At 38.0% G+C, this 7,968-nt stretch overlaps 1 long non-coding RNA gene across 1 annotated transcript; it reads left to right on the top strand.

Moving 5' to 3' along the window:
• The first annotated feature begins 1,560 nt into the window (after window positions 1-1,560).
• Window positions 1,561-2,324, top strand: LOC120440134. The gene is made up of 3 exons (XR_005612998.1): window positions 1,561-1,707; window positions 1,884-1,935; window positions 2,289-2,324. It is a non-coding gene; the product is annotated as an uncharacterized LOC120440134 (long non-coding RNA).
• Window positions 2,325-7,968: the final 5,644 nt, after the last annotated feature.

Raw genomic sequence — 7,968 nt, 5'->3', positions numbered from 1 at the left:
CAGTCACCTTTCTCACTCACTATGTGTTAATAGACCTCTCTGCACTGAATCATACTTGTTATTAATCCACAGCATGTCTTTATCCTGTCTTCCTTCTCTCACCCCAACCAATCACAGCAGATGGCCCCGCCCCTCCCTGAGCCTGGTTCTGCTGGAGGTTTCTTCCTGTTAAAGGGAGTTTTCCTTCGCACTGTCGCCAAAGTTCTTGCTCATAGGTGGTCGTATGATTGTTGGGTTTTTCTTCTGTATCTATTATTGTGCGATCTACTGTACAATATAAAAGCGCCTTGAGGCGATTGTTGTTGTGATTTGGTGCTATATAAATAAAATTGAATTTAATTGAATTAAAAGATTACAAAACAAAAGGCAGAAGTGAAGCTAAACAATAACCTAACCTGGGGACAAACCATGAAACCTGACATGGATACAAACATACCTGGAACATGGAAACGTGGCACCAAAGACAACAGATGACCTGACACTGAACAAATGAGGACAGGACTTACAGTGGCTTGCAAAAGTATTCGCCCCCTTGAACTTTTCCACATTTTGTCACATTACTGCCACAAACATGAATCAATTTTATTGGACTCGCATATGAAAGACCAATACAAAGTGGTCTACACGTGAGAAGTGGAATGAAAATCATACATGATTCCAAACATTTTTACAAATAAATAACTGAAAAGGGGGTGTGCGTAATTATTCAGCCCCTGAGTCAATACTTTGTAGAACCACCTTTTGCTGAAATTGGATTCCATTAAAATTGATTCATGTTTGTGGCAGTAATGTGACAAAATGTGGAAAAGGGGGACGAATACTTTTGCAAGCCCTTGTAAGTACACAGAGAGACAATGAGGGGATGAGGAACAGCTGGGACAAATCAGACCTAACAAGACAAGGGAAACAAAACTAGACTCACTGCATATAGGACAAGGACTTTCACAATAAAACAGACATCACAAGGGTAATCTAATAAACAAATGAACTTAGCTAACCTAAAGAACTTATAAATAAACATCGACATCCAAACAAACTAAAACTTAAAATGCTGGGTCAACAAACCCAGGAAAGTGACAGTAAAATCATTTATTATACACATTATACTTATTTTCTTAAATTGCTTATCTATTATCTGTATTTTCACTTGAGGGTCTAGGGGTACTGCTCTTCTTTTCATGACAAATTAGGACATGTTTATGATAACACACTGACAATATCAGGCCAATTTTGGCATTACTCCATCAGTGAACAGCATGCCCATGCTAACTTAAACTAGACCAGCAAGCTAACCACATGTGTATTTAAGTGTTACTTAAGAATAGGAACCAAACAAATTAACGGAACGAAATTAACTGTAACAGCAGTTTGCAAAACACTGTGACACTTCTCAAGTGTTCCTACCTCAAATACAGCGAGTGTTGCTGTGTTTTTGTTGTTAAATGGACGAGGAGAGCCCGTGGCTGGTGAGAGGATGCGGCATTTCGTCAGTGGAGCATAGAACGACGTCTGTGATTGGACAACAAGTGAGTAACGCTGCATCTGATTGTTCAAAGCCTCAACCAAAGAGCTGCTGGTCACGGCAAGATACAAACTCGCCGGAGCTCTGAGTGAACTGCACATCCGGGACCTTCAGCACTCAGCAGAGATTTGTCTTGACGTATGTATTTACCTTTGATATCCATGACTCGACGCACATTTAGCAAGGTAAAGTTGTATGTTTAACAAGCTAATTAACGCTAGTTAAACGGAACTAAAACAATACACAATCGATTTGAACAAACTGTGTGATGAATGATGATAAATGCTAAAAATTACTTAAGATTTATCTTCAACAATAGATATTAGAAGTTTAATTTAACTGTTTTAAATTCCCACTGGAGTTAAAGGGACCTGTGGCCTTGCACGTGCTCTGCATCTTCAACTGCACAGACAGTCAGTCTAAGCTCTTTTTAAGTGTAGCTAACTGCAACACACATTTTTTTTTTTCAACACAAGATATGTTTGGGGGATTTAAATGTTAATAATAATGTTTTCGTATTTAGCACAAACCAATAGGGTCTGGGTCTCTGGCCCAGCGTTTCTGACGTTATTCTAAGGTTTTTGAGTTTCTTATGTTTAGTGGCGGGTTAGTTGAGTTTGGCTTAACGTTATTAACATTGTTTTAAGGAGTTTATGTTAGGGTTGTATATTACAACGTTTGTATTTTCATGCCATTTTTCCTGTTTTATTTTGAAAGAGTCTGTTGTGTTCAGTTCATTAATCTCACTGACCTGTTGTGTCAATAGAATCATTTGTGCCAGCTACTTCCCTGCTCTCCTTCCATCCTGTCTCAACCTCCAACAGGAAAGTAGAAGTCCTCATATGGTAGGACCAGTGATTGTAGTGTGTGTGTTACACTGTCCTCATATTGTTTTAAGCTGTGAAGGACATGAGTGTGTTTCAGTTGCCTTCCTCATGTGGTTGGATCAACAACTCTAGTGTGTGTTACACTGTCCTCATATTGTGGGTAGCAGAACTGTACAGTGTTAAGTTTCTTTAGAATCTGGTATAAGGAAGTCGGATCCTTCTGTAATAATGTTCACTGATACAAATATGATCTGTAGTTAATTATCTAGTCGGGATTTATACTAGAGAATGTTTCTGACGTTATATTGTTGTCTTTTGTTGCAGACACCAAGTGCTGAGGTCCTGTCTCAGCCTCATACTTACCCACTTCATTCTTCCAACAGGTTACACATCATATTTTTGTATTTGGTATCAAGTATATGTGTCAGATGGGCCTAGTGCATAAATGAAATGCACTTTAATTGTATTAAAACAATCAGTTTCAGTCAAAGTTAACCAAAATCAACATTAGCATTAGGAGAAAGTAATTGTCTATACCATTTGTTAGTCCAAACTTTCCCTTAAAGCATCAGCGTGATCTTTATTCTGACTACATTTGATATTTTTGTCCTTTTACACATGTTTTTGTCCATTTAACCTCCCGCTGATCAGTTTACATGATTTAATTTCTGGGGAAATAGATGCCTTTAAATCAGTGTTGGGTTTGGAGCTTTTATTGACAACAGCAGAAGAAGTTAGAAGTCAGGAACATGAACTCTACATGTGTTCAGTCGTCATGTCCTCATATTGTTTTAAGCTGTGAAGGACATGAGTGTGTTTAAGAAGAAGTCCTCATATGGTAGGACCAGTGATTGTAGTGTGTGTTACACTGTCCTCATATTGTTTTAAGCTGTGAAGGACATGAGTGTGTTTCAGTTGCCTTCCTCATGTGGTTGGACCAACAACTCTAGTGTGTGTTACACTGTCCTCATATTGTTGGTAGCAGAACTGTACAGTGTTAAGTTTCTTTAGAATCTGGTATAAGGAAGTCGGATCCTTCTGTAATAATGTTCACTGCTACAAATATGATCTGTAGTTGATCATCTAGTCGGGATTTATACTAGAGAATGTTTCTGACGTTATATTGTTGTCTTTTGTTGCAGACACCAAGTGCTGAGGTCCTGTCTCAGCCTCATACAGACCAATCGGTGAGTGACTTACCCACTTCATTCTTCCAACAGGTTACACATCATGTTTTTGTATTTGGTATCAAGTATATGTGTCAGATGGGCCTAGTGCATAAATTAAATGCACTTTAATTGTATTAAAACAATCAGTTTCAGTCAAAGTTAACCAAAATCAACATTAGCATTAGGAGAAAGTAATTGTCTATACCATTTGTTAGTCCAAACTTTCCTTTAAGCATCAGCGTGATCTTTATTCTGACTACATTTGATATTTTTGTCCTTTTACACATGTTTTTGTCCATTTAACCTCCCGCTGATCAGTTTACATGATTTAATTTCTGGGGAAATAGATGGCTTTACATCAGTGTTGGGTTTAGAGCTTTTATTGACAACAGCAGGAGAAGTTAGAAGTCAGGAACATGAACATGAACTCTATATGTGTTCAGTCGTCATGTCCTCATATTGTTTTAAGCTGTGAAGGACATGAGTGTGTTTCAGTTGCCTTCTTCATGTGGTTGGACCAACAACTCTAGTGTGTGTTACACTGTCCTCATATTGTGTGTAGCAGAACTGTACAGTGTTAAGTTTCTATAGAATCTGGTATAAGGAAGTCAGATCCTTCTGTGAATAATGTTCACTGCTACAAATATGATCTGTAGTTGATCATCTAGTCGGGATTTATACTAGAGAATGTTTCTGACGTTATATTGTCTTTTGTTGCAGACACCAAGTGCTGAGGTCCTGTCTCAGCCTCATACAGACCAATCGGTGAGTGACTTACCCACTTCATTCTTCCAACAGGTTACACATCATGTTTTTGTATTTGGTATCAAGTATATGTGTCAGATGGGCCTAGTGCATAAATGAAATGCACTTTAATTGTATTAAAACAATCAGTTTCAGTCAAAGTTAACCAAAATCAACATTAGCATTAGGAGAAAGTAATTGTCTATACCATTTGTTAGTCCAAACTTTCCTTAAAGCATCAGCGTGATCTTTATTCTGACTACATTTGATATTTTGTCCTTTTACACATGTTTTTGTCCATTTAACCTCCTGCTGATCAGTTTACATGATTTAATTTCTGGGGAAATAGATGGCTTTACATCAGTGTTGGGTTTAGAGCTTTTATTGACAACAGCAGGAGAAGTTAGAAGTCAGGAACATGAACTCTACATGTGTTCAGTCGTCATGTCCTCATATTGTTTTAAGCTGTGAAGGACATGAGTGTGTTTCAGTTGCCTTCTTCATGTGGTTGGACCAACAACTCTAGTGTGTGTTACACTGTCCTCATATTGTTGGTAGCAGAACTGTACAGTGTTAAGTTTCTTTAGAATCTGGTATAAGGAAGTCGGATCCTTCTGTAATAATGTTCACTGCTACAAATATGATCTGTAGTTAATTATCTAGTCGGGATTTATCCTAGAGAATGTTTCTGACGTTATATTGTTGTCTTTTGTTGCAGACACCAAGTGCTGAGGTCCTGTCTCAGCCTCATACAGACCAATTGGTGAGTGACATACCCACTTCATTCTTCCAACAGGTTACACATCATGTTTTTGTATTTGGTATCAAGTATATGTGCCAGTTGGGCCTAGTGCATAAATGAAATGCACTTTGATTGTATTAAAACAATCAGTTTCAGTCAAAGTTAACCAAAATCAACATTAGCATTAGGAGAAAGTAATTGTCTATACCATTTGTTAGTCCAAACTTTCCTTAAAGCATCAGCGTGATCTTTATTCTGACTACATTTGATATTTTTGTCCTTTTACACATGTTTTTGTCCATTTAACCTCCCGCTGATCAGTTTACATGATTTAATTTCTGGGGAAATAGATGGCTTTACATCAGTGTTGGGTTTAGAGCTTTTATTGACAACAGCAGGAGGAGAAGTTAGAAGTCAGGAACATGAACTCTACATGTGTTCAGTCGTCATGTCCTCATATTGTTTTAAGCTGTGAAGGACATGAGTGTGTTTAAGTAGAAGTCCTCATATGGTAGGACCAGTGATTGTAGTGTGTGTTACACTGTCCTCATATTGTTTTAAGCTGTGAAGGACATGAGTGTGTTTCAGTTGCCTTCTTCATGTGGTTGGACCAACAACTCTAGTGTGTGTTACACTGTCCTCATATTGTTGGTAGCAGAACTGTACAGTGTTAAGTTTCTTTAGAATCTGGTATAAGGAAGTCGGATCCTTCTGTAATAATGTTCACTGCTACAAATATGATCTGTAGTTGATCATCTAGTTGGGATTTATACTAGAGAATGTTTCTGACGTTATATTGTTGTCTTTTGTTGCAGACACCAAGTGCTGAGGTCCTGTCTCAGCCTCATACAGACCAATCGGTGAGTGACTTACCCACTTCATTCTTCCAACAGGTTACACATCATATTTTTGTATTTGGTATCAAGTATATGTGTCAGATGGGCCTAGTGCATAAATGAAATGCACTTTAATTGTATTAAAACAATCAGTTTCAGTCAAAGTTAACCAAAATCAACATTAGCATTAGGAGAAAGTAATTGTCTATACCATTTGTTAGTCCAAACTTTCCTTTAAGCATCAGCTTGATCTTTATTCTGACTACATTTGATATTTTTGTCCTTTTACACGTTTTTGTCCATTTAACCTCCCGCTGATCAGTTTACATGATTTAATTTCTGGGGAAATAGATGGCTTTACATCAGTGTTGGGTTTAGAGCTTTTATTGACAACAGCAGGAGAAGTTAGAAGTCAGGAACATGAACTCTACATGTGTTCAGTCGTCATGTCCTCATATTGTTTTAAGCTGTGAAGGACATGAGTGTGTTTAAGTAGAAGTCCTCATATGGTAGGACCAGTGATTGTAGTGTGTGTGTTACACTGTCCTCATATTGTTGGTAGCAGAACTGTACAGTGTTAAGTTTCTTTAGAATCTGGTATAAGGAAGTCAGATCCTTCTGTAATAATGTTCACTGCTACAAATATGATCTGTAGTTAATTATCTAGTCGGGATTTATCCTAGAGAATGTTTCTGACGTTATATTGTTGTCTTTTGTTGCAGACACCAAGTGCTGAGGTCCTGTCTCAGCCTCATACAGACCAATCGGTGAGTGACATACCCACTTCATTCTTCCAACAGGTTACACATCATGTTTTTGTATTTGGTATCAAGTATATGTGCCAGTTGGGCCTAGTGCATAAATGAAATGCACTTTGATTGTTTTAATACAATCAGTTTGAGGAAAAGTTTCCCAAAATCAACATTAGTATTAGGAGAAAGCAATTGTCTATACCATTTGTTAGTCCAAACTTTCCTTAAAGCATCAGCTTGATCTTTATTCTGACTACATTTGATATTTTTGTCCTTTTACACGTTTTTGTCCATTTAACCTCCCGCCGATCAGTTTACATGATTTAATTTCTGGGGAAATAGATGGCTTTACATCAGTGTTGGGTTTAGAGCTTTTATTGACAACAGCAGGAGAAGTTAGAAGTCAGGAACATGAACTCTACATGTGTTCAGTCGTCATGTCCTCATATTGTTTTAAGCTGTGAAGGACATGAGTGTGTTTAAGAAGAAGTCCTCATATGGTAGGACCAGTGATTGTAGTGTGTGTTACAATGTCCTCATATTGTTTTAAGCTGTGAAGGACATGAGTGTGTTTAAGTAGAAGTCCTCATATGGTAGGACCAGTGATTGTAGTGTGTGTTACACTGTCCTCATATTGTTTTAAGCTGTGAAGGACATGAGTGTGTTTCAGTTGCCTTCTTCATGTGGTTGGACCAACAACTCTAGTGTGTGTTACACTGTCCTCATATTGTTGGTAGCAGAACTGTACAGTGTTAAGTTTCTTTAGAATCTGGTATAAGGAAGTCGGATCCTTCTGTAATAATGTTCACTGCTACAAATATGATCTGTAGTTGATCATCTAGTCGGGATTTATACTAGAGAATGTTTCTGACGTTATATTGTTGTCTTTTGTTGCAGACACCAAGTGCTGAGGTCCTGTCTCAGCCTCATACAGACCAATCGGTGAGTGACTTACCCACTTCATTCTTCCAACAGGTTACACATCATATTTTTGTATTTGGTATCAAGTATATGTGTCAGATGGGCCTAGTGCATAAATGAAATGTACTTTAATTGTATTAAAACAATCAGTTTCAGTCAAAGTTAACCAAAATCAACATTAGCATTAGGAGAAAGTAATTGTCTATACCAGGGTGCCCAATCCCAGTCCTCGAGAGCTACTGTCCTGCAGCTTTTAGATGCATCCCTACTCCAACACAGCTGAATCAAATAGTTGGATTACCAATTCGGCATGCCATCAAGTCTGGCAAAGGCCTGATAACGAGCCATTCATTTGATTCAGGTGTGCTCGAACAAGGACGCATCTAAAAGCTGCAGGGCAGTAGCTCTCGAGGACTGGGATTGGGCACCCTGGTCTATACCATTTGTTAGTCCAA

This window comes from Oreochromis aureus, linkage group 5 (assembly GCF_013358895.1).
Source record: "Oreochromis aureus strain Israel breed Guangdong linkage group 5, ZZ_aureus, whole genome shotgun sequence".
Classification (NCBI taxonomy): domain Eukaryota; kingdom Metazoa; phylum Chordata; class Actinopteri; order Cichliformes; family Cichlidae; genus Oreochromis; species Oreochromis aureus.
This window is presented reverse-complemented; position numbering and strand designations above follow the sequence as displayed.